This window comes from Eleutherodactylus coqui, chromosome 6 (genome assembly GCF_035609145.1).
Source record: "Eleutherodactylus coqui strain aEleCoq1 chromosome 6, aEleCoq1.hap1, whole genome shotgun sequence".
In the NCBI taxonomy this organism is placed as follows: domain Eukaryota; kingdom Metazoa; phylum Chordata; class Amphibia; order Anura; family Eleutherodactylidae; genus Eleutherodactylus; species Eleutherodactylus coqui.
This window is the reverse complement of record NC_089842.1, coordinates 197,448,910-197,472,062: the sequence shown is the minus strand read 5'-3', so window position 1 is coordinate 197,472,062 and position 23,153 is coordinate 197,448,910.

The window sequence follows — 23,153 nt, the reverse complement described above, 5'->3', positions numbered from 1 at the left end:
GATGCAAGATGAGCTCCTTGTCTAAAGGAACATGCTTTATTGTTTCATAGTTTAAAATTTAGGCGACGTTTCGACCTACAAAAGGTCTTTTTCATGCCAAAAACCTGATGAAACACGGTGATACGGAACATGGATTCCACACCGTGTTTCATCAGTTTTTTGGCTTGAAAAAGACCTTTTGCAATGCCACAAAATTAAGGTATTGCCGCGAGAAAACGCAGAGATATCACATAGAGCACAGCTGCAATATCGCTGTGATTTTCTTGCGGCAATATCGCTGTCGCCTAGTTAAATAGGCCTATCATTTAGCATATACAAATGCTAGGGTGCTACAGTAATATGTAAAGGAAATAGAGGCCAGTAAAACCTGGAATTTATTATGTCTCTTTTTTTTCCAGGCATCCAACTTATCTGACAACCCAATTGCACAGAAAAGCACAGAAGACTGGCTTATTTTGTGCCTTGCACAATTTGTTACAATGTAAAGGCTTTGCTAAGCTGTATAGGGTTTCTATGTTTAGGAGGAAAGAATATGGTTGGACAATTAACAGTAAGTAAATTCAGGCATGTCTGGGATAAACCTACAGGGTTATTCAAAAAGAAGGAGCAAGGAAGGTTCAAAGTTTTGCACTTGAACAATGGATTCACACTTAGCAAATTCAAGAGGACAAAACGATTTCTCATCTGGGGTCGCCATATTCCTATAAACTGTAAACAACCAGAAAAAGTGCTGCGATGTGGCAGAAAATGGAACTTACTGGTACGTCATATAAAACTTTAAACCTTCCTTTTTTTCAGTGATGTGAGGTTTGTGTACCAGTAGTTTGTAATTAAATGCCCAAATCTGCTCCTTCGCATGAAGGACCCTATATATCTATCTTAAGAGAAAAATAAAATGGAAAAACTATAAGGGCGGACTAGATGGAATATATACCATAATAACATAGTATGTCAGGGTGAAGTCACACGAACGTATATCGGCTCGGTTTTTACGCCGAGCCGATATACGTTGTCCTCGTGTGCAGGGGGGGGGAGGATGGAAGATCCAGGAGCAGGAACTGAGCTCCCGGCCCCTCTCCGCCTCCTCTCCGCCCCTCTGCACTATTTGTAATGAGAGGAGGCGGGGCGGGGGCTAAGTTCCGTGAATTAGCCCCGCCCCTGTCCCACCTCTCCCCATTGCAAATAGTGCAGAGGGGCGGAGAGGAGGCAGAGAGGGGGGCGGGAGCTCAGTTCCTGCACTTGGCTCTTCCATCCTCCCCCCCCCTGCACACGAGGACAACGTATATCGGCTCGGCGTGAAAACCGAGCCGATATACGTTCGTGTGACTTCATCCTAAGGCTGAAAAAAGTCTAGTTTAGCCTATTACCCTCCAAGTATTGATCCAGAGGAAAGCATACAAAATTGAGGTAGAAGCCAATTTTCCCCATTTAAGTTAAAAAAGTCCTTCCCAACTCCAATCTGGCAATCAGAATAATACCCGGATCAACAACCCTTCTGAAGTAATTAGTGATATAACATGTAATATTACACTCAAGAAAGGCGTCCAGGTTCGTCTTGTACTCTTTTAGTGAGTTTGCCATCCTCAGGCAGAGCGTTCCATAGTCTCACTGCTTTTACAGTAAAGAACCCCCTTCTATGTTGTGTAGATGGACTATATAAGGGCAGACTAAATGGATTGTGTCTTTTTCTTCTCACAATTTTCTGTTTCTGAAAATAAGATCAGTTCTACCTAAATGTAACATATAATCTTTCATACTTCCGTGGTCCTGACTTGCTGAGATCAAGAATGTGGACGTTCTGTACATGTTTCTCTTTCATGCGCATGCTTAGTCTAATAACATAATTTCTATACTAGTTTTTTAAATTCTTATTGCAAGATATTGATGTTCTGTTACCCCCTAAGGTAGTTTACAGACTTTTTGGATTTTGTAGACAAGATTCTTCAGTGTAATATCTTTGATGGCTGCTAGACAAGAGAAACATGAACTGGAACATTTTGCCTGTCTGACCCCGATTGTTTCCTTTAGTGATTAGTGGCATCAGAGATTTCTGGCAACTTCACATTTTCTGGCAACATCTGGCAACTTCCAAAGCTTTGTTCAAAATACATGTACATTCCAGCTGCACTGAAGAAACACCAGAAATCAGAGATGGCTGCCGAGCTGACAAAATTATTCACACTAATCTCAAGAGATAACTGATTCCATCTGTTTACAGTTACTACATAGGATTATCAGTGAGGACTCATGCACACTGCCCTATTACAATGTACAAAACTGTAATATGGCATACTTTGAGATGCTTGGTGTGTTTAGTGCTCTTCCATATGCCTCCAATCTTCGATATGGGAAGGGTTTTTTATTGGATTCTACATGAAATAATTTATTTTCTGCATAATGACATGTAATGATAACATGTGATGAGCTACCCGCCTATTTGTAAAAAGTAGTGAAGGTGTTGGAGGAGGTCACTGCTCCCCTGTTTGAAGACACACACAGCACTCCTCTGACAACTGGCAAGCAGGGAGAACAAGAAGCTTCTCCTTCTTTGATACACAGCTAGCACATCATCAATGGTGTCACTGAGGTAGTCAGGGCCAGTATAAAGCATCAGGTGGACATCATTTTGCTCCAGCTCAAAGTGGCATATGCCGCATGAAGGGCATCCCCTGGCTGCAGGCAGGAGCCCTGCTGTAGCAAAGGAGGCCTAGTCAAGGCCCTGTTGTAGCAGGGAGGCCTGGTTGACCAGATCAAGAAGACTTATAGAGAGAGGACCCAAATGAGAACCAGCAGGGGTCTTTGTCTCATGGCCTACAGCAGCGACTATGAAGTAGCTAAAGAGACATTGGAACCCAGTGCCCATTAAGGCCAAAGATATACCTGGATAGCTAGAGGCCAGTCACAGACCAGTGTGTGGTCCAATGGAAGATCCTGCATACATGGCAAGAGAGAGAGTCTCCCTTACTGTCAGACCAGATGACAACAGCTGGGGTGATGTACAGTGCCAAGATGCAAGAGATGGAGTTCAGGTAGAAGCTGATGATAGTTACAAAGTGTCATTTTTGGCTAAGTATCTGGGAAATTATACCAGGGTCGTAGCTAAAGGCTCATGGGCCTGGGTGCAAAAGTTTATCTTGGGGCCCCCTAACTTCTCTTAACCCCTTAATGCAGAGGCATAATTTGAAGCTCCTGGGCCCCAATGCAAAACCTGTAACAGGGCCCGCAACTGTAATGCTTAATTCATTGTACTGGGCTCCCTGTATGGATAAGAGATGCCTTATGGGCCCTCTAAGTTTCCTGGGTCTGGGTGCAACTGCATCCCCTATAGTTACACCATTGCTTGGTATAGTTAACAGCTATCCAGTCTTCTCCCTTTTATACAGGCATGCTACAGCTTTCATCATTGACTGCATTAATTTTATGGTTTCCTTTTGACCTGATGCTATCTGTATACCTATGTCTAACTGTTTGATCCCTATTAGATTGATTATACATGCATGCCTGCATGCCTCAAGAGGTTTACAGAAAAGGGTCCAGCACCGCGAGTTGCTTTGCTAAAAACTCCATCTTTATTTTATGTGTTTAAAACGCATGCAGTAAAAAATTGTACCAGGAAACAAGTATGCTGCATGTTTCAGAAAAATATCCTTCTTCACAGCATAAAACCATATACAACTGAATAATTTAAACACCTCCCTCTCCAAAGTCACATGATAAAATCAACCAATCACAAGGAGAAACATATAGGCGAATCTTAAACATCATGACTTTGATACAAATTATCATGCCAAAAAAATACTTCAATCACAATATAACAAATCCTGAAGTATATTGAGCCCATGGATAAAGCTTACAAACCTTCAATATGTGGGATTGATGAATATAACGAGATAACATCATAGGTAATACATACAAAGATCTGATTGCCGTTGAAAAATCTGAAATTCAGATACAAGATGCTTAGTATCACTCGGGAATCCAGGTAACTCACACACCAACGGTTGCAAATAAAAATCAACCCATTCTTCTACCCTATCCCCAAGACTCAATCCCTGCCACAACTGGGAGCAAGGGGGGGGGGGAACTCTTATGGATCTTTGGGAGAGAGTAGGAAATGGGTATTATAGGATGTGAAGCATACAAATAATCCACAATTTTTTGAGTCAAACCCCCAATACTGATTCATTCCCGCAAAAGTAACAACTCGACTCTACATGCTTCATTCTGTCACGCTCCTCATGTAATAAAAAATATTCTGGTAGGAGAAATCTTAGGCATCAAAAGAAATTGCTCAGATAATGCAAAATTTGTTCAAGAACAGGGTAATATTTGCCATAGGTTTGCGTTAAGGGGATATCCAAATTGGTGTCTTAAACATGCTGTTAATATTGTGTCTCATGTGAACAGGAATTCTTTGTTGGAAACAGCAGTTGGAGACAGACTTCTAGGTGCCATAATGTGACATTTAGTACAGAATACTGTACTTAACTGGTACTTATTTTTACTGCATGCATGCGTTTTAAATATATTGCCTGGCACGAGTCAGTTGTTGGTGAAGTGTTATTTTTGGGCAGTTGTACCATGTCAGTTAGTCAGGACAGGAGACAGGTATGCTGCTTACATTTCTTTACTAAATTACATTTCTACACCTTGAGGGTGCGGGCAGACGAGCGCATAAACGGCGCGTTTTTGCGACCAAACGTATATACGTGACCATCTGAGGCAATGGTTTCGAATGTATTCGTTCACATGGGCGATTTTACGGCGCGTAAAAACGGCAATTCGAAAAAAAACGGAACATATGCGACCGAAATACGCGCCAACGCATATTCGATCGCCGAAAAGACCGTTTGCAAAGTAGGAACAAACGAAAATACGCTTTCTAGCTCTGGTCGTGATCGGTGAAAAACGATCGCTCGGGCGATTATACGTTGCGCTCGTGCAAACGTAAATACGCCTACGCTCGTCTGCCCGCACCCTTACTATTACATTTTTTTTTGTTTTCATGTTAGGCCCCTGCCTCACAACTAACAATTAGTGACCACCTTCAGTGCAGTCCATCCACATCAGCCCCTCTCCTTCCCTCACCCATGCACAGTTCACATGCACTCTTCACTTTCCTAAACCTTCTCAAACCATTTGACACTATTGTTAAACATAAAAGTTGCTTGCTTAAATCTCTCAACCATCCCCTCTTCCTCTCTAACTTCCTACGTCTAGCTGCATGGGCCATCTCTTCTAACACCCACCCATCTTCTGTTTCACCTAGCTTTCATTTCTTATTTGCCCAACTAAGAAACTCCCAAAATCTGGTTAAGATTTGCTACACACCCTCTCCTGTCTCCTTTAAATGTGCACTCTGGAACTGTCAGTCGGCTTGCAACAAACTCCCCACCATTCATGATGACTTCATTACAAAATGTCTAAACCTGCTGGCCCTCACAGAGACATGGATTCAACAGTCTGACACTGCTTCCCTCACTGCTCTATCTTATGATAGCTACACTTCTCCCATACCCCTAGACCTGAGAATATATGTGGTGGAGCAGTTAGAGTTCTTCCCTCTCCACAATGTACCTTACAGGTCATTCCCCATTACCGTCTCTCACATTCCCCTCTTTTGAAGGCCACACCCTTAGACTTCTCAATCCACTGTCTATGCGAGTAGCGGTCATCTACCGCCCACCGGCTCCTCCCAGCTTATTTCTGGATAATTTTGCCACCTGGCTCCTCCACTTCTTATCCTGTGAAATTCCAACTCTAATCCTGGGTGACTTTAACATCCCTATTGATGACCCAATATCTCTGTCTGCCTTTCAGCTCCTATCGTTAACATCCTCCCTAGACCTCCCTCTCACAGCTTATAGATTCCACCATGCAAAAAGATGGCAATACGCTTGATTTGATTTTTCTCCATCTTTGTTCTGTTTCTGACTTCACTCCTTTTTCCCTCTCTCTGATCACATCTTCCTCACTTTTACTGTCAAGAATTTTTGTCTCCCTAAGGACACTCATACCTACCAATTATGCAGAAATCTACAAGCTGTTTATACCCAGCAATTTTCAGACTTCTTCAGGCATCACTGTCTCCTATCTCTTCCTTCTCTTGTCCTAAATTGGCTGTTGAGCACTGCAATAAAACTTTTAAACCAGCACTAGATGAAGCGGTGCCCCCCTATGTTCTGACACTTTCAGTGAAGACCACGGCAACCGTGTCTCACGCCTCAAATGTGTTTCCAAATGCCGAACGCATTGGAGAAAATTATAAACATCTGCAGATCTCTTCTACTACAAATTCAAGTTCAGGACATACAACTTTGACCTTCACCATGCAAACAAGCCTACTTCACCTCTCTCATCTCTTCACTATCCAATAACTGAAAAAGACTCTTTGATACTTTTCACTCCCCCCTCAGCCCTAAAATACAGCCACCTATTACATATCTCAGTGTTGAAGATCTAGTGGCTTATTTCAAAGAGAAAATTGACAACATGAATCAGGAAGTAATCTCCCAGTCTCCGATTAGCTTTAACCCCCTTCTCTAAAGTAACCTCCTCTAGTTCACACTCAGCATTTGACCCAACAAGAGAAGAAGTCTCCAGACTACTTGTTAGGTCTACTACCTTATGTCTGTTGTCCTCTCCCTGTTACGGATGGACTCGGGCGTCACTCTACTCCTTATGTATAAATGTACTTGTTTCTTCTACTTTCTATCAGCACTGCACTAGTTAACCCTGCTCAGTGCTCACAGCACAGCTGCAGCTTAATCGGCAATCACCATCCTATTTAAGGGAGCTGGGAATCCTTCCTCTTTGCCTCAGTATTGATGTGTGTTTGTCTCAAACACTCAGCATATCAAGGTTGCCTGTCTCAGGACTGTTTTGTCTGTTTGATCCTGTTCCTGTATCTGTTTATTTTGTATGTTCTTTGTCTTGCGCTTTTGCCTGTGTGCATTGGTCCATTTCCTTCTAGTCTGTGCATCATTCCCATCTCTGTGGAAAGTCAGTCCTGCGCCGTGTTCTGTGTGTCCTGTGTTCTGTATATCGTCCCTGTGTCCTGTCAGGGATAGGTAGTCCTGAGGGTTCCAGTGCAGGGTCGTTCTTATCAGGATGTCTACGCTGCTTTTAGGCAGGGGTCTTCCCATCTTAGCTAAGGGCAAGATTCCACATCTGATATTGCCTTGCAACTGGCATCAGCTGCCAGTCACACCAGGTCTGGTTCAAAAGCCAGGCTGGTTGGTTAGCACAGTGGGTCCACAATCACAGTCCTTAACACTACTCTCTTCTTCTCGCCCTACTACCTGCATTAGTGACTCTATTCCTTCTAACCTCTTTAGGTGTCTCTCCCCAACTGTCATAGTCACAACTATATTCAACTTTTTCTTTCATGTGGTATCGTTCCTTTCTCCTTTATACATGCTTTCATATCCCCATTACTAAAGAAACAGTTTTTTGACTCGACTTTTGCTGCCAACTACCAACCCATCTTTAATTTCCCCTTTATCTCGAAACTCCTAGAACACTTGGTCTTCTCTTATCTAACAAGCTATCTCTCAGATAATTCTCTCATTGACTCCTTGCAGTCTGGTTTTCTTCCTCTACATTCTATAGAAACCGCTTTTACTAAAGATTAAATGATCTTCTGAATGACCAAATGAAATGGCAACCACTCTCTGCTGATCCTCCCGGATCCATCTTCTGCATTTGTTATTATAGATCACCCAATTCTCCTCAATATGCTTTGCTCTTTTTGTCTTAAGGATACTGTGCTTTCATGGTTTTCCTCCCACCTTTGTTATTGCTCATTCAGTGTACCATTTGCCAGCTCTACTTCTCCTCTCCCCCTTGCTGTTAAGGTTCCTCAGGGTTCAGTCCTTGATCCTTTCCGCTTTTAGATCTACATGGTCATATTGCGCAAACTATTAGCAGATTTGAGTTTCAATACCATCTTTACACTGACGATATCCAATTATATACTTCTTCCCAGACATTACACCTCTGCTTCTACATAACACCAGTGATTGTCCACTGTTTCAAAAACTATGTTGTCCCTTTATCTAAAACTGAATCTCTCAAAAATGTAACTTTTTGTGTTTCCGCTATCTCACGACCGACCTAAACCTGATATCTCCATCTCAGTCTGTGGTACCACCATAGCTCCTCAGCAGCAGACCTGCTGTCTTGGGGTCATATTTGATTCTGACCTTTCCTTCATTCCTCATATTCAGTCACTTGCTCACTCATGTCACCTGTACCTCAAAAAACATCTTCCAAATCTGCCTTTTCCTCACTGCAGAACCAGCAAAAAACTCTTACTGTCGCTCTTATCCACTCTCAGTTTGATTACTACAACTTGCTACAGATCGATATTCTCTTCACTAAACTTTCCCCTCTCTAATCCATTCTGAATGCAGCAGCCAGGCTCAGCTTTTTGTCAAGTTGCTACATCGATGCCTCCACCTGTGCCATTCACTACATTGATGCCTCCACCCATACCAGCTACAACACTGCATCTCCACCCTGTGCCAGTTACTGCACTCGTTACCCATGAAATATAGAATAGAATTTAAACTCATCACTCTAATCTATAAGGCCCTCCACAATACTGCGCCACCCTGTGTCTCCTCCCTCATCTTTGTTTACCATGCTCTCCAATATGTTAATGATGACCTTACACTAATGACCTCCCACTCCCACCTCCAAGATTTTTCCCAAGCTGCATCAGTTCTCTGGAATGCACCACTGCAAACAATCAGGTTAATTCCCAACACACACAACTTTAACCCCTTAACACCACAGGACTTAGAGTTAAGTCATGGCAGCATGGTACTTAACGTGACAGTATGTAACCTCATGTCATGTGTATGGTGCGGGATAGGAGGCTGAGGTTGTGCCATCCCGCAGCAGCTGTTACTGGTAACCTGCCTCCCGCTGCTACACACGTGATCAATGAAAACATTGTTCTCTGTTTTTAATCCCCTACGTGCCGTGATCTATATAGATCACGTCATGTAAAGGGTTTAGAGAGCGTGCTCCCTCTGTGACTTCATTGGACTCCCACAACGTAATCGCGATGGGCCAATGGGTTGCCATGACAATAGGATGAAAGAAAGAGATGTCCATGATCACTATTACAAGCGATAAGGCATTGCAGTACAGAAGTCCTTCAATGTTTTATCACAGCGATCATAGCTGGTATGGTACAAGTCCCCTACAGGAATATAAAAAGTGTAGAAAAAAAAGACAAAAATGGTGTATAATAAATTACAAAAAAAACCCTTTCTTGCGGTTTTTCCCCTCTTACTATAAAAAATTAACATCACACATATTTGGCATCATTGTATCCATAACGAATGACCCTACAATAAATTGAACACACTGTTAATCTACACGGCAAAAAGTGTAAAAAAAAAGACCTAAAACACTGAAGCCTCCCAAACAACACAATAAAAGTGATTAAAAAAGCCATATGCACCCCAAAATGGTACCAATGAAATCTACAGCTCGTCACACAAAAAACAAGCCCTCACAGAGCTCTGTCTATGAAAAAATAAAAAAGTTATAGGACTTTGAATGCAGTGATGTAGAAAAAAAGGGTTTTATTGTGAAAAAGTGGAAAATCTAAAAAAATAATAAGAATTTTGGAATCGTTGTAATCATACGGACCCACAGAAAAATGTATCATGTCATTTATGCTGCATGATTAACGCTTTATAAAAAAAAAAACAATGGCAGAATCAATGTGTTTTCTCTCCCTGCTATCAAAAAAAATTAATAAAAATTTAACAAAATAGTATTAACCAAAAATGGCACCAATAAAAGCTACAGTTTTCTACACAAAAATACAAGCCCTTATACGGCCGCGTTGACGGAAGAATAAAAACGTTATGGCTTTTGAAAAATGTAGATGAAAACTATCAAAAATCGTTGCGTCCTTAGGCCAAAATCAGGCGAGCTATTTTTTTTTTTTTGTTTGTGCACAAACAAATTGCACTCCACGGATCTGCCAAATGTGTGTGACCGAAGCTCCATGCAGTGGCAGAGGACCGCGATGCTATCCCATTGCTTTCAATGGGGCTGGGGCTGCTGCTGCCCCATTGTTACCAATGGGATAAAGGCAACCCCCGCAGGATTTTTTGGGGAAGGGCTTGAAATATAACCACTTCCCTGAAAATAAGCCCTAGCTGCTGTAAAAAAAAAAAAAATATATATATATATATATATATACACATCATCTAGCAGCGCTCCAGCGCGTCTTCTTCCCAGCTTCCCGGCACTCTTCTGTAGTATTTCTGCTGGCCGGGGATTTAAAAATCCCCGCCCCCTCAAAAGCGCTGCTTCTTTTTGGCTGAGCGCTATGACCAATCAGAGGCAGCCCTCAGCCATTCAATGAATGACAGGTAAGTGCTGCTCTTTTAAATCCCTGGCCAGAAGAAATGCTACAAAAGAGTGTCGGGGTGCCAGGGAGAAGATGCGTCGGAGACCCGACAGCACTGCTAGGTGATGTATATATATTTTAAATATTTTACAGTAGCTTCGGCTTATTTTTGGGGAAGGGGTTATATTCCAAGCCCTTCCCTGAAAATTCCTGCGGGGGTTGCCTTCACGCTATTTCTTTCAACGGGGCGGCAGCAGCGCCAGCCCCATTGAAAGCAATGGGAAGGCATCGTGGTCCACTGCCACAGCTGTGGCAGGGGATTCTTTCATCCACACAGGGAGTCCCATCATCACTGAACACTGTGGCAGTGCTGTCACAGTGTTCAGTGATGAGGGGACTCCCCACAGGGATTCTTCATGCAGCGTCCGAGGAGCGGGCCAGGGCCTGGGAGACAGCAGGGTAGAGTTTGGGCCTTGTCACAGTGGCTCTACCATCTTCCACGGGGAACTCAATACTGGATTACCTTAGTCCTGCGCAACTTCCGTGTGGGAATTCCAAGTTGACAGAGTAAATTCTCTCACACACGGGTACTATTTAAGACGCAGCCTCCGGAAACAGGCGACTGGTCGTTTTACTGGAACTGGGTTACAAGCTTCTCTTCAGTAAATAATAATTGAGCAGCGGCTTGACAAGTGAGGTGACAGGGAGAATTCACGGGATGCAGGAGAAACCCCAGCCCAAGTTATCTGTAGGTCCTGGCCCGGTACCACTCTTTCCTCTCACAGCCTCTACCAGTCCACACTCACACACAGGGGAAACATACTGCCGAACTTCAGGGAATGCTGGGCGCCGCAGAAATTAGGCCATCCTTTCAGCCTCCTCCATTCTGTTACTGTGCGTTGATGGTACCCACAGGCAGCTGCCTTGTACACCTCTGTCTAGGACCAAAAAGCCCCCTGCAACTCCTCTCATACCAATAAATAATAAATGGTCATGTGACAGACAAAAGATACATTACCCAGATACTAGACACTTAACCCATTCAGTGCTGCAGAGTAGGGAATACACTTCACTCACACAACACAAAAGACACTGACAATGCAATATTGAACATCCACACTTTTTACGAGGGGCCCCGTTTACTAGGCCCTAAATTTACACGCAGCGCGGACCTTGCTGGCGCGCAATCTAGACACGCATGTCCTATCTTTTGCAAGTGCAAGTATTTTGCTCCTCTAAAAGACGGACATGTGAAGACTTCATAGGGAACCACATAGGCGAGCGCAAAAAAACACTTGTCTGACTGAGCCTTTATGGCTAAAATAGGCCATTTCCTCAAGGAATTAAACATGCTCTAAAAAAACACATCTTTAAGGCCTCCTTCACACGGGCGACAAAGTCGCGTGATTTTGTAGCGTTGATACGATGCTACAAATCGCATGTATGAGAAGCCCATGGTTTCCTATGGGTTACTTCACACATGAGATGTTTTGTAGCATGCTCCAAAACGACACACAAACCTCGCAGGTTCGGCGATAAGCCCGCGACACGCAAGGTTTTGTAGCCCATGTTTCTATATGGAGCCTTCCTCTCTGTTGCATCGCACCGCACGGAAACGCGGTTTGCATGCAATGCGGTGCAACTTTGAGAGTAGCAGATGCTAAAAAGTCGAGTGATTTTGTAGCATCACATGCGACTTTGTAGCACTACAAAATCGCAGTATTGCTGCGAGAAAATCGCAGCAATATTGTACTGTGCAGCGATGCGATATCGCTGCGATTTTCTCACAGCAATGTGGTGTCGCTCGTGTGACGGAGGCCTTATGGTGGTCTACCATATTCACTGATCTAAACTCCTCTTTATCTACCCTACCTTAAGGCCTCCTTCACACGGGCGACAAAATCGTGCAATTTTGTAGCATTGCTACAGTGCTACAAATCGCATGTATGAAAAGCCCATGGTTTCCTATGGGTTCCTTCACACATGAGATGTTTTGTAGCATGCTACAAAACGACACAAAAGCCTCACAGGTCCGGCGATATGCCCGCGACATGCGAGGTTTTGTCGCCCATGTTTCTCTATGGAGCCTTCCTCTCTGTTGCATCGCATCGCGCGAAAACGCGGTTTGCATGCGATGCAATGCAACTTTGACAGTAGCAAATGCTACAAAGTGGCGTGATTTTGTAGCGTCACATACGACTTTGTAGCGCTACAAAATCGCAGTATTGCTGCGAGAAAATCGCAGCAATATCGCACGGTGTAGCGATGCGATATCGCTGCGATTTTCTCGCAGCGATGTGGTGTCGCCCGTGTGAAGGAGGCCTTAGGGCTGCTTCACACGGGCGACAAAGTCGCGCGATTTTGTATCATTGCTACGATGCTACAAATCGCATGTATGAGAAGCCCATGGTTTCCTATGGGTTCCTTCACACGTGAGATGTTTTGTAGCATGCTACAAAACGACACACAAACCTCGCAGGTCCGGTGATATGCCCGCGACACGCTAGGTTTTGTAGCCCATGTTTCTCCATGGAGCCTTCCTCTCTGTTGCATTGCATTGCACGAAAACGCGGTTTGCATGCAATGCGATGCAACTTTGACAGTAGCAGATGCTACAAAGTCGCATGATTTTGTAGCGTCACATTCGACTTTGTAGCGCTACAAGATCGCAGTATTGCTGCGAGAAAATCGCAGCGATATCATATGGTGCAGCGATGCGAAATCGCTGCGATTTTCTCGCAGCGGTGCGGTGTCGCCCATGTGAAGGAGGCCTGCACCGTATGATATCCCTGCGATTTTCTCGCAGCAATACCGCGATTTTGTAGCGCTACAAAGTCGCATGTGACGCTACAAAATCACGCGACTTTGTAGCATCTGCTACTGTCAAAGTTGCATCGCATCGCATGCAAACCGCGTTTTCGTGCGATGCGATGCAACAGAGAGGAAGGCTCCATAGAGAAACATGGGCTACAAAACCTCACGAGTCGCGGGCCTATGGCCGGACCTGCGAGGTTTGTGTGTTGTTTTGTAGCATGCTACAAAACATCTCATGTGTGAAGGAACCCATAGGAAACCATGGGCTTCTCATACATGCGATTTGTAGCATCGTAGCAATGCTACAAAATCGCGCGACTTTGTCGCCCATGTGAAGGAGGCCTTATAGTCTGTAAGCTATTGCAAGTTGAGCCCTCGCCTCTGTTGTTCAAGATGTGTATTGGTTTATTACTGGATGTTATGATCCATTTTTTGTATTTTTTCCCCAATTTGTAAAGCACTGCAGAATATGTTGGCACTATATAAATAAAGATTATTATTATAGTACAACTGGGTCAACGAGAATCAATACTTAAGCATGTGCATCAGCCTCTTTGATCCATGGAACTGCAGGAAGAATGAATGTATCAGGTGAGTAGATGTGGCTGCAGGAGAATAGACCTCAAAAAAAGCCAGCTACTCATGACACTGCCCCTGTATCAGGAAAGTCCCCCTCAGGACTAGGCACCATCAGGTTATCATGCAGCTTGCATGCATGCACAGGAGCCAGGCTTTTCAGTATGTCCTATATGAAGACATTATAAACATCCCTTCTATTCTAGTCTACTCCCCCAGACTGGCCATGATCTGCACCATCCTAGGCTGCTCAAATTTCGAGCACCTACTGCGTTTTCCTGAAAATAAGACACTGTCTTATATTATTTTTTTTGCCCAAAGAGAGGCACAGTGTCTTATTTTCGGGGGAGGGGACTTATACTTACCTGGTCCGCGGCGTCCCGATGCCTCGCGATGGCCTGTGGCAGAGCTGCGGCAAGCTGCAGTCTAGTTCATGCTGACATATTAGTTTCTTTCTGGTAATTGGGGCTTTGAATACCCCGCCTCCAGCAAAGCGAGCACTGCCGACGCTCAATCATTTACAACCAAATCTGGGAGCAGGAAGGATGCTGGAGCCTGGCACTATCTACTCTGCCAGGTGGTGTGGCTATGCTAGGAACGAAGTATCACCAAAAGGATGCAGATTTTACGGCTAGAATCATAGGTGGTGTATGTGACCAGGTGATTCTTGCTTGTAGGGTGCAGTCAGATGACCGTGGCCCATGCATGTCACACCACCTCTAATGGTCAGGTGCAGAAAGAAAGGAATTGGGATCACCACAACTATACCTGGCAATAGTGCATTATGCAAGTGGAACCACATTAGCCTTATTGTATATATAGATATATCCAGGTGCCGCAGGGCAATGATCAGAGATCTGCATGCATTTAAAGTGGAGATCTGGCAGATCTGCAGCGTGTACAGGCATCCTAAAATGTCAACTTCTAATTAAAATGAAATATAATTAGAGTACCTGTGCAAGCTGCAGTTGATTACTCACTGCATGCAGATTACTGCAAGTTGGTGGGCAGCACCTGGACTTGGTATTTAATTTAATTCATTAAAATTCATTTCTGGGGTATAATACATGTTTAATTTTATGGGCACATTGTTTTATTCATTTTAGGGGTACAGCATATTCTAATTTATTCCAAGGGCACAGTGTATTATTATTTATTTATGGGGATGCTGTGAATAGCACAATTTTCAGGTGATACACTCTGTAGGACTATTACTTTCACAGGAGCCTAAGATGTCTGCACAGCAAGCTCTACAGAGGAAAGAATTAGCTGGAAGAAGTCATGAAGGTCTGGAACAGATGAATAAGAAAAGGAACGAGTCCAGAAAACATAACCTGTAAATCATTCAAACTCAGGGCTTATTGAGACGACCGTATATCGGCCGGCTATTCACGCCGGCCGATATACGGCGTCTCTCTCTGCAGGGGGAGGAGGCTGAAAGAGGCGGGAGCAGTGCACTGAGCTCCTACCCCCTCTCCGCCTCCTCTCCACCCCTTTGCACTATTTGCAATGAGAGGAGGTGGGACAGGGGCAGGGCTAAATTTAAAGAATTAGCTCTGCCCCCGCCCCGCCTCCCCTGATTGCAAATAGTGCAGAGGGGCGGAGAGGGGTTGCAGAGGAGGCGGAGAGGAGGCAGAGAGGGGGCAGGAGCGCAGTGCACTGCTCCCGGATCTTCCAGCCTCCTCCCCCTGCAGAGAAAGATGCCATATATCGGCTTACGTGAATACCCAGCCGATATACAGTCGTCTGAATAAGCCCTCATTGTGTATTCTGCCTCTGACTATGTCACATCAGTACTGGGATCATGAATAAGAGCTGCAGCAGTCTAGTTTTCTGAATCTACTTCTCTCAGGTTATCCTAACTATTGTTGAGGTCACACTGGGAGCTGTAACTTCACATGGTAAAAACGTCTATAGGACAGGATGGGTTGTCAATTATGCTTTGGTATACTAAGTATTATTTATTAGCGTTATTTCGGTGTTTCAGTGATACTCACATACATGGTATCACTTCAGTGGATTTCAGTGATTTTGTTTTCACTAGCTCTTTTGTCAGCTGTTAATAATACAGCCGAGAAAAGATAGGACCTGCCCCATGTTTCCAGTATATTATGTGCAGGAAAGATCAGGCAGGATCTATCTTTCTGCTGCTTTTTTCAAACCCCTGCGCTATGGAGTTTGAATGGACGAAGAAAAGTTCAATCAGGTGCAACTACACTTCGTGCCAGTGAGAATAGTTGTCTGAAACAGCACTAAGTCTGCGTGTTATATGCACATTTTTGCATGCATAATACACAGTGCTAAAAGCCATTGATTTACATTGGGCCATTCAGAACCACATTATTCATGCGTGCAAAAAAATGCAGTGTTTAGTGTGTAATATGCACCATTCTCTGGCGCATGAAATACACATTAAATGTGCATGATATTTGTGCGTAAAACAATACGCAAGCTAAGGGCGGTTTCAAATGGCCATATGCACAAATACATTCACCACTACGGATTGTATTTGCACTTAAACTAGGTTGGGAGATGACAAGAGACAGGCTGATACGCAAGTGCCAGTGAACAGTACAGTACGGTACTCGTGTGTTACACCCTTTCCATGGCACAGAATGGTAATTAAATCCAAGTTAGGGCCAGCTTTCTTTTTTCCTTTGTTGTATGCAGAGTAACTCCCTCCCTTGTCTTAAGCTGCCATAGGCAGCTTTAAAAAAGTGTAGGTCCTATCTTTTCTTGTACAAAGATTTTGCGCGCCTGAACGAATCCATTGAAATCAATGCCTTCGCTTCATCGCTTTATACGGGCATGAATTTCACATACGGAAATGCCTCTGCAAATACATTAGTCTGTTTAAGCCCTAAATATGCTCATCTGAATGAGCCCTCAGGCAGTGAGGTAAATCTACACCCCAGTGTGTGTTTTTCAATGAGGGAGCTCTTGGAAGCAAAGTTTTGGGAGTTAACATGTGTGACTTCTGGCAAAAAACAAAACAAAATAGTTTTTTAAAGTCTATTCATTCTAACTAATGATCATCCAATTACGTCATCACAATAGAGAATTTAATTGGAGGACAAACTGTTTAAGGACTCTTTCACATGGGTGTACTTGTATTAATTTCAATGCGTTTGTTCACAATTGTGTCGCACAAAAAAAAAATCACGCCATGTACTATTTTCCTACATCTGACACTCATTAAAGAATGTGTCCATTTCAACGTCTAAGAGCACTGGTTTGTATTTTTCCACATGAGCAATTGCAAGAAGTTCAGTAAAAATGGCGGTTGCACATGCAAATACGTAACTTTCATTCCACAAAGACATGCACAACTACACTTATGCTCGTTTGAAGCAACCCTAAGCATAGAACTGTGACTGTAGTTTCTACAGAGACATAAAAGGGGAGGTTCTCTACTGTAAGAACTGTAAAAGCGTGAAATCTAACATTTGCGCACCCTTTGAGACGGCACAGGCCCCGGTGCATATCTTCTTCCCTCCCCCTCGCCAGCTCACCTCCTCTCTCCTTCCCTCTGGCTGTTTGAAATGGGAGTGGGCTTGACAGGAGCAGAGCTAACACCCGCCTTTTGTCCGCAGCCAGCAGTGTGAGAAGTGCGACAGGGGCGGAGCTTTGTTCCGCCTAAGTTCCACCCACTTCCATTGCAAACAGCTGGTGGGGAGGAGAGAGGAGGAGAGAACAGGGAGGGAGTTTAGCAGTCACACTGCTAAACTCCCTCCCACCTCCCTTCTCCGGCTGCTGTGATTGGTTCCCATAGGAGCCCATGCAGTGGCCGACGTATTCTGTGCCGAAAAGATAGTTCCAGGACTATCTTTTCGGCCCGGAGTGAAAGCGTCTGTTGCTATATTGGCCGTCCGGGCGCTTTTACACCTCGGGAATATGGCCATGTGATCTGATGATGGCGGCAGGCAATATATACTCGTGTGAAAGAGCCCTCAGGACGTGGTGATGGCGAACTCACTAATAGAATACAAGAGCGGCCTGGATGTATTTCTTGATTGATACAATATTACATGTTATAGTCACTTATTACTTCAGAAAGGTTAGTGATCCAGGGATTATTCTGATTGCCAGATTGGAGTCAGGAGGGAATGTATTCCCTTAAATGGGTAAAATTTGCTTCTACCTTATTGGAGCCTTTTGGCGTCCTCTGCATCAGAACTAGATGGACAATATGTTTTTTTTCTGTCTTACATACTATGTTAGGGCTCTTTGACATGGGCGCTGCGCTTTTCATACGCCGGAATTGTGACTGAAAATCGCATGGACGAGAGGCAGCCACGACTAAGTCATAGCTGCGTCTCCTGTTTTCCCACTCATTCAGACAGCAGGACTGCGGCCTATATACACCGCAGCCTGGAATACCATTGGCTGAGGGGAGAAAGTTCAGCTCTGCCAAACTCCCTCTCCGCCACCCTTGCCAGCTGCCGGCAAAGAGAGGGAGTGGGAGCTTAGCAGAGCTAGTACGCTAAACTCCCTCCTACTCTCCACTCCAGCCTATGGGAGCTGCCGGCAAGGGGAAGGACTTTAGCAATGTGAACCGCTGCTAAACTCCCTTCCCCTTTTTCTTTTCTGAAGGCTCTCTTAGGCTCCCATAGGAGTCTATGGGAACATCCGGCGTATTCCTGCAAAAGGTAGGACCATATGCATTATCCTTTACGTGCCGGAAAATCACCCACCTGAACGTATGCACTGAAAACCAATGCTTCAGATGGTTACGAATTTCGGACGGCGTTTTATCGTGGCAAAATAACCGTGATAAAACGCTTGCGTGAAACTAGCCTTACTATGTTAAATCATACACATTGTGACTAAAAAGGAAACAGAAATGGCGACTATGGCAATATTAGGAGGCAATGCGTTAATAAACTACTGAAGCGAACTGCGGCTCATACCAAAACATTAATGGATATTTTATTTTTATAGCTGCAGTTTTTTTCTAATCTCTTTTATTACCATTTGCTCACTGTCACCCATTTAATTAATTTAGTGAAGTTGATATTTGCTCATATTGAGTCTTGTGCATTCATTTGTATTTCATTTGTTATGGTTCTGGCATTTTAAGCATCTTTTTGTTGCTCTGTGGCATTGTAAACAGTATATTGAATATGAAATATATGCACATGTAATTTGTATGCTGTGTCTGCATAATGTGCAGAGTTGCAAATAGAAGACAGCTTGTCTGAGAATAGAATGCTCAGGGAAGAGGGAATGAGGACAGGGAAAAGAGTAGATTATAGCGCGATGATAGCAGCACTAGAAAGAGGTAGCGGTGGGTGAAAAAAAAGAATGGAGGGGTTAGGAGATATCAAATGGAAAGAAGTCATGTGTTTCTCACTATGTACAAGGGTTTTATTAAATTCCTCATTACATTTCCATGCACCATTGTTATGTGAAGTCTGAATCAGACAAAGAGTTAAAAAGAGCTGAAAGCAAAGAAGGTGAAAGCTGAAAAATAAATACAAAGCCTGCAGCCTGTTTTTTGGTGCAAATGGTAGAAAAGTGCACGACAGGTAGTCTTTTGTATTCCTGACTCTGAAAATATCCCTGATTCCTCAGTTGTCATTTATCCAGCGTCACCTTCTGCCTGGCACTCCATTTAGAGGAAAAGCCTTCTCTCTGCTCTGTCATTATTCTAGCAGAGCCATCTGTCCCTGCAGCGATGAAAACTCTTGATTGCTCTGTGCCTGCCTTAACCCACTGTCCACTCTTGTCTTCTGCTCCTACCAGAAAGGAACACGTTGGCTGTCAATACTTTGTCATTGCTTTAAAGGTCACTGTCCTGTCTGACCTTTTAACACATTTCCAGTTTACGAAGAGACAGATGTATCAATTGTTCAATATGTCTCTACCAAACACCCTGCCGAGTGACAATCCCACACCTGGTCTGCTGTTGCATTGCCAAGACAGCTTGAATGATACATTGTAGACACCTTGGTTGATACTTCTGCCCTACTAGAGAAAGAAATGGCATCAAGTCTACTATCCGTCCTTGCTCCTCCCAAAAGCAAGGTGACATTTCAATGCTGAGGCAGAAGGACCACACAAAGAACGGTGAAACGGGTGACACAAATGACAGCTGTGCATTTTACGATAACGAGTGGGTGGAGATCCAGACAGGTGCACAATAAGAGATTGCTGTGCTATACACCATGAGCTCGAAAGCACAAAGAATGTAGAGCAAGGAAACCGCGCACGTGTGCTGCCCTATTATGAGTGATTGGGTTCCTTGTGGCTATAATAGATGCTAAATTATTAACAGATAATTACATCGCTTAGCTGCTACTAAAATATTAAGACACACTTGTCCCCAAAGAGGCAAGGTGCCAGTGAAATATCCAGTAATGAATAGCTGAGGGGAAAGTAGGAAGGAGGGTGTTACATGTCACAAACTAAGGGTAACTCATTCATTGCTGGGGCAGCAATACCTAGAATGAGTCTTCTGTTCAGGGTCATTGTCACGAGGCACGGTGCTACATCTAACCTCCTTTAGGAATAAATATGCCTCTGTAGAAAAAGGAATAGCATTCTCTTCCCGGTAATTGGCAACAATTGTTTGTGCAGTGCATTACATTATCACATGTAAAGTATCATTTTTTTGGCTCCAGCTTTTTGAGTCTGTGATGGAGACTTTTACATAATGGAGAACAACCAAATAGTAACATAGTATGTTAAGCTAAAGCAAGACATATGTCCATCCAGTTCAGCCAATTATCCTACAATGTTGATCCAGAGGAAGGCCAATGAGTTAGAAGCCAATTTTCCACATTTAAAGGTAAAAAATTCCTTCCTGATTCCAATCTGGCAATTGGAATAATCCCTGGATCACCGACCTTTCTGAAATAATCAGTGAAGTAACATGTAATATTGTAACACTGAAGAAAGGCATCCAGGCCCCTCTTGTACTCTTTTAGTTTGCTATCACCACTTCCTCAGGCAGAGAGTTCCATAGTCTCACTGCTCTTACAGTAAAGAACCCTCCTTGTTGTTGTAAAAACATTCTTTCCTCTAGACGTAGAGGACGCCCTCTTGTTACAGTCACAGTCCTAGGTATAAATAGATGATGGGAGAGATCTCTGTATTGTCCCCTGATATAATTATACATAGCTATTAGGTTGCCCCTCAGCCGTATTTTTTCTAAAGTAAATAACCCCAATTTTGATAACCTCTCAGATATTGTAGTCCGCCCATTCCAGTTATTACTTTAGTTGCCCACCTTTGTACTCACTCAAGCTCTGATATGTCCTTCTTGAGTACCGGTGCCCAAAACTGCACACAATATTCCTGCTAGGACCACCAGGTGTGCGAGGGCCCAGGCTGGCATCTCTGTCAGGGGTGCCCCTACTCTGGTGGTTGGTCGCGGCGGTCCTCGGCATGTCCCACATCGTGTGCAGGCACGCCCGGCCGCTGGTCAGCAGCTGGTCGGCCGCACGGTGCTCGGCACGGTGCGCGCCGCCGGGGGAGGCGATTTCATGAGCTCCCCTGGTTGTTCCATATATAAACCCTCTCAGCCAGTTCCTCCTTGCCAGTGTTTGGTTTATCTTCTGTTCAGCCGACACCTGCTGTCATAGACCTGACATTTAGTGCTTTGACTTCTGCTTGACTCTGACTTGCCTTTTGTTTATCCCCTCTGTACTTTGTATGTGCTTACTGGTTTTGACCTACTACTCCTTGGTTGTTACTACTCCTTGGTTGCTGTGTTGTCTCTTTCTTCTGTTCAGGTTCCCACTAGCCTGGTTCCCTGTCCCTCTTTCCTGGGGTCCCTGACACTAGTTCAGTGTAGGGACTGTCGCCCAGTTGTCGCCTTGGGTTTGGCCCAGGGGGGCAAGTAGGTAGGGACACGGGAGAGGGTTGACGTAGGTTTCCCTGTCCATCTGCCCTGGCCAGCCCTAACAGAAACACTGGCCTAACTGTTACTGGGAACCTGAATTTAACCTTCCAGTTTAAAACCAGACATGGAGGCTGTTGCGGCCCTTGCTAATCAGATGCAAGCCTTTACTGGGTTAGTGCAAGATTTGTCCACTCGGCTGCAGCATCTGGAGCAGACCATTGCTGGTACTCCAGTCACCATTGCTGCAGCTCAGACTCGGGAGTCGAACCTAGGATGGCGCTACCTGATCAGACCTTTCTGATATATGTAGTTCACCATGCAGACCAGCAACCTATTAATGATGCCATGATAATTCGGCAGGTTGCCCTGCATTTCCAACAGTGAACCACATTGGTACTGCCACCCTGGGCTCGCCCTGGAGTCTCAATGCCACACTGCATGTGAATGATAGATAATAAATGCAAGGCATTGGTTGAATGTTGGCCAAGATACATGAGTCCACTAACCACTTCACGGTTCCTTGCGTTGTAGTGGGTCCCTACACTAATATAAATGCATCACAGAAGGGGGAAATTAAAAATTAAAAACAATCACAGAAAAATGCCATAGAGACTCCAGGGGGAGCCCAGGGTAGCAGTACCAATGTGGTTCACTGATGGAAATGCAGGGCAACCCGCCAAATTATCATGGCGTCATTAATAGGTTGCTGGTCTGCATGGTCAGAATGGTCTGGCACCCTGTATCCACTATGTGTGGGAGTGTACGCCAAGCATCCACCCCCCTCATTATCAAGAGGCAGTGTGAGTGGTTGTCTTATTGGTGTCCTGCACAGGTGTTATTTGCTCCCCTATTTGGTAGTCAGCTACCTGCAGGGTGAAAGGAGGATGCATCTATATGCACTCCTTACTCAGTAAGTAACGGCCATTTTTCTGTGATTGTTTTTAATTTTTTATTTCCCCTTCTGTAATGCAGTTTTTTCTGTAGGAGCGCTACATTCAGAGGTGTGCTCATTCCTAGTGATGAAGAAACTTTCCGTGGATTTGGTCCTGGGTTTACCCTGGCTCCGGCAGCACAACCCAGTTTGATTGGTCCACCTCCGAACTGGTGCAGTGGGGGCAAGGTTGTGGTGAGCACTTAGTCTCCGTCCAGGTGCACTCCACTGAGTGTGAGGTAAAGGATTACCTCCGTATATTGAGGATTTTTCTGATGTCTTTTCTAAACAACTTTTTGAGACTTTACCTCCGCACCGGGAATGGGATTGTAAAATCAATCTTATTCCCAGAAGCAAGATACCTAAAGGGGAAATATATAACATAACTGTCCCTGAACGTGAGGCTATGAAGGAGTATATCAGTGAGAGTCTCGCCAAGGTACATATTTGTCCTTCTGAATCGCCTGCAGGGCAGGGCTATTTTTTGTTGAAAAAAAAGGATGGTGGGCTCCGGCCCTGCGTTTATTATAGAGCCTTGAACAGGATAACCATCAAGAATCAGTACTCCTCGCCGTTGTTCCCTGATCTCCTCAACCAGGTTGTAGGAG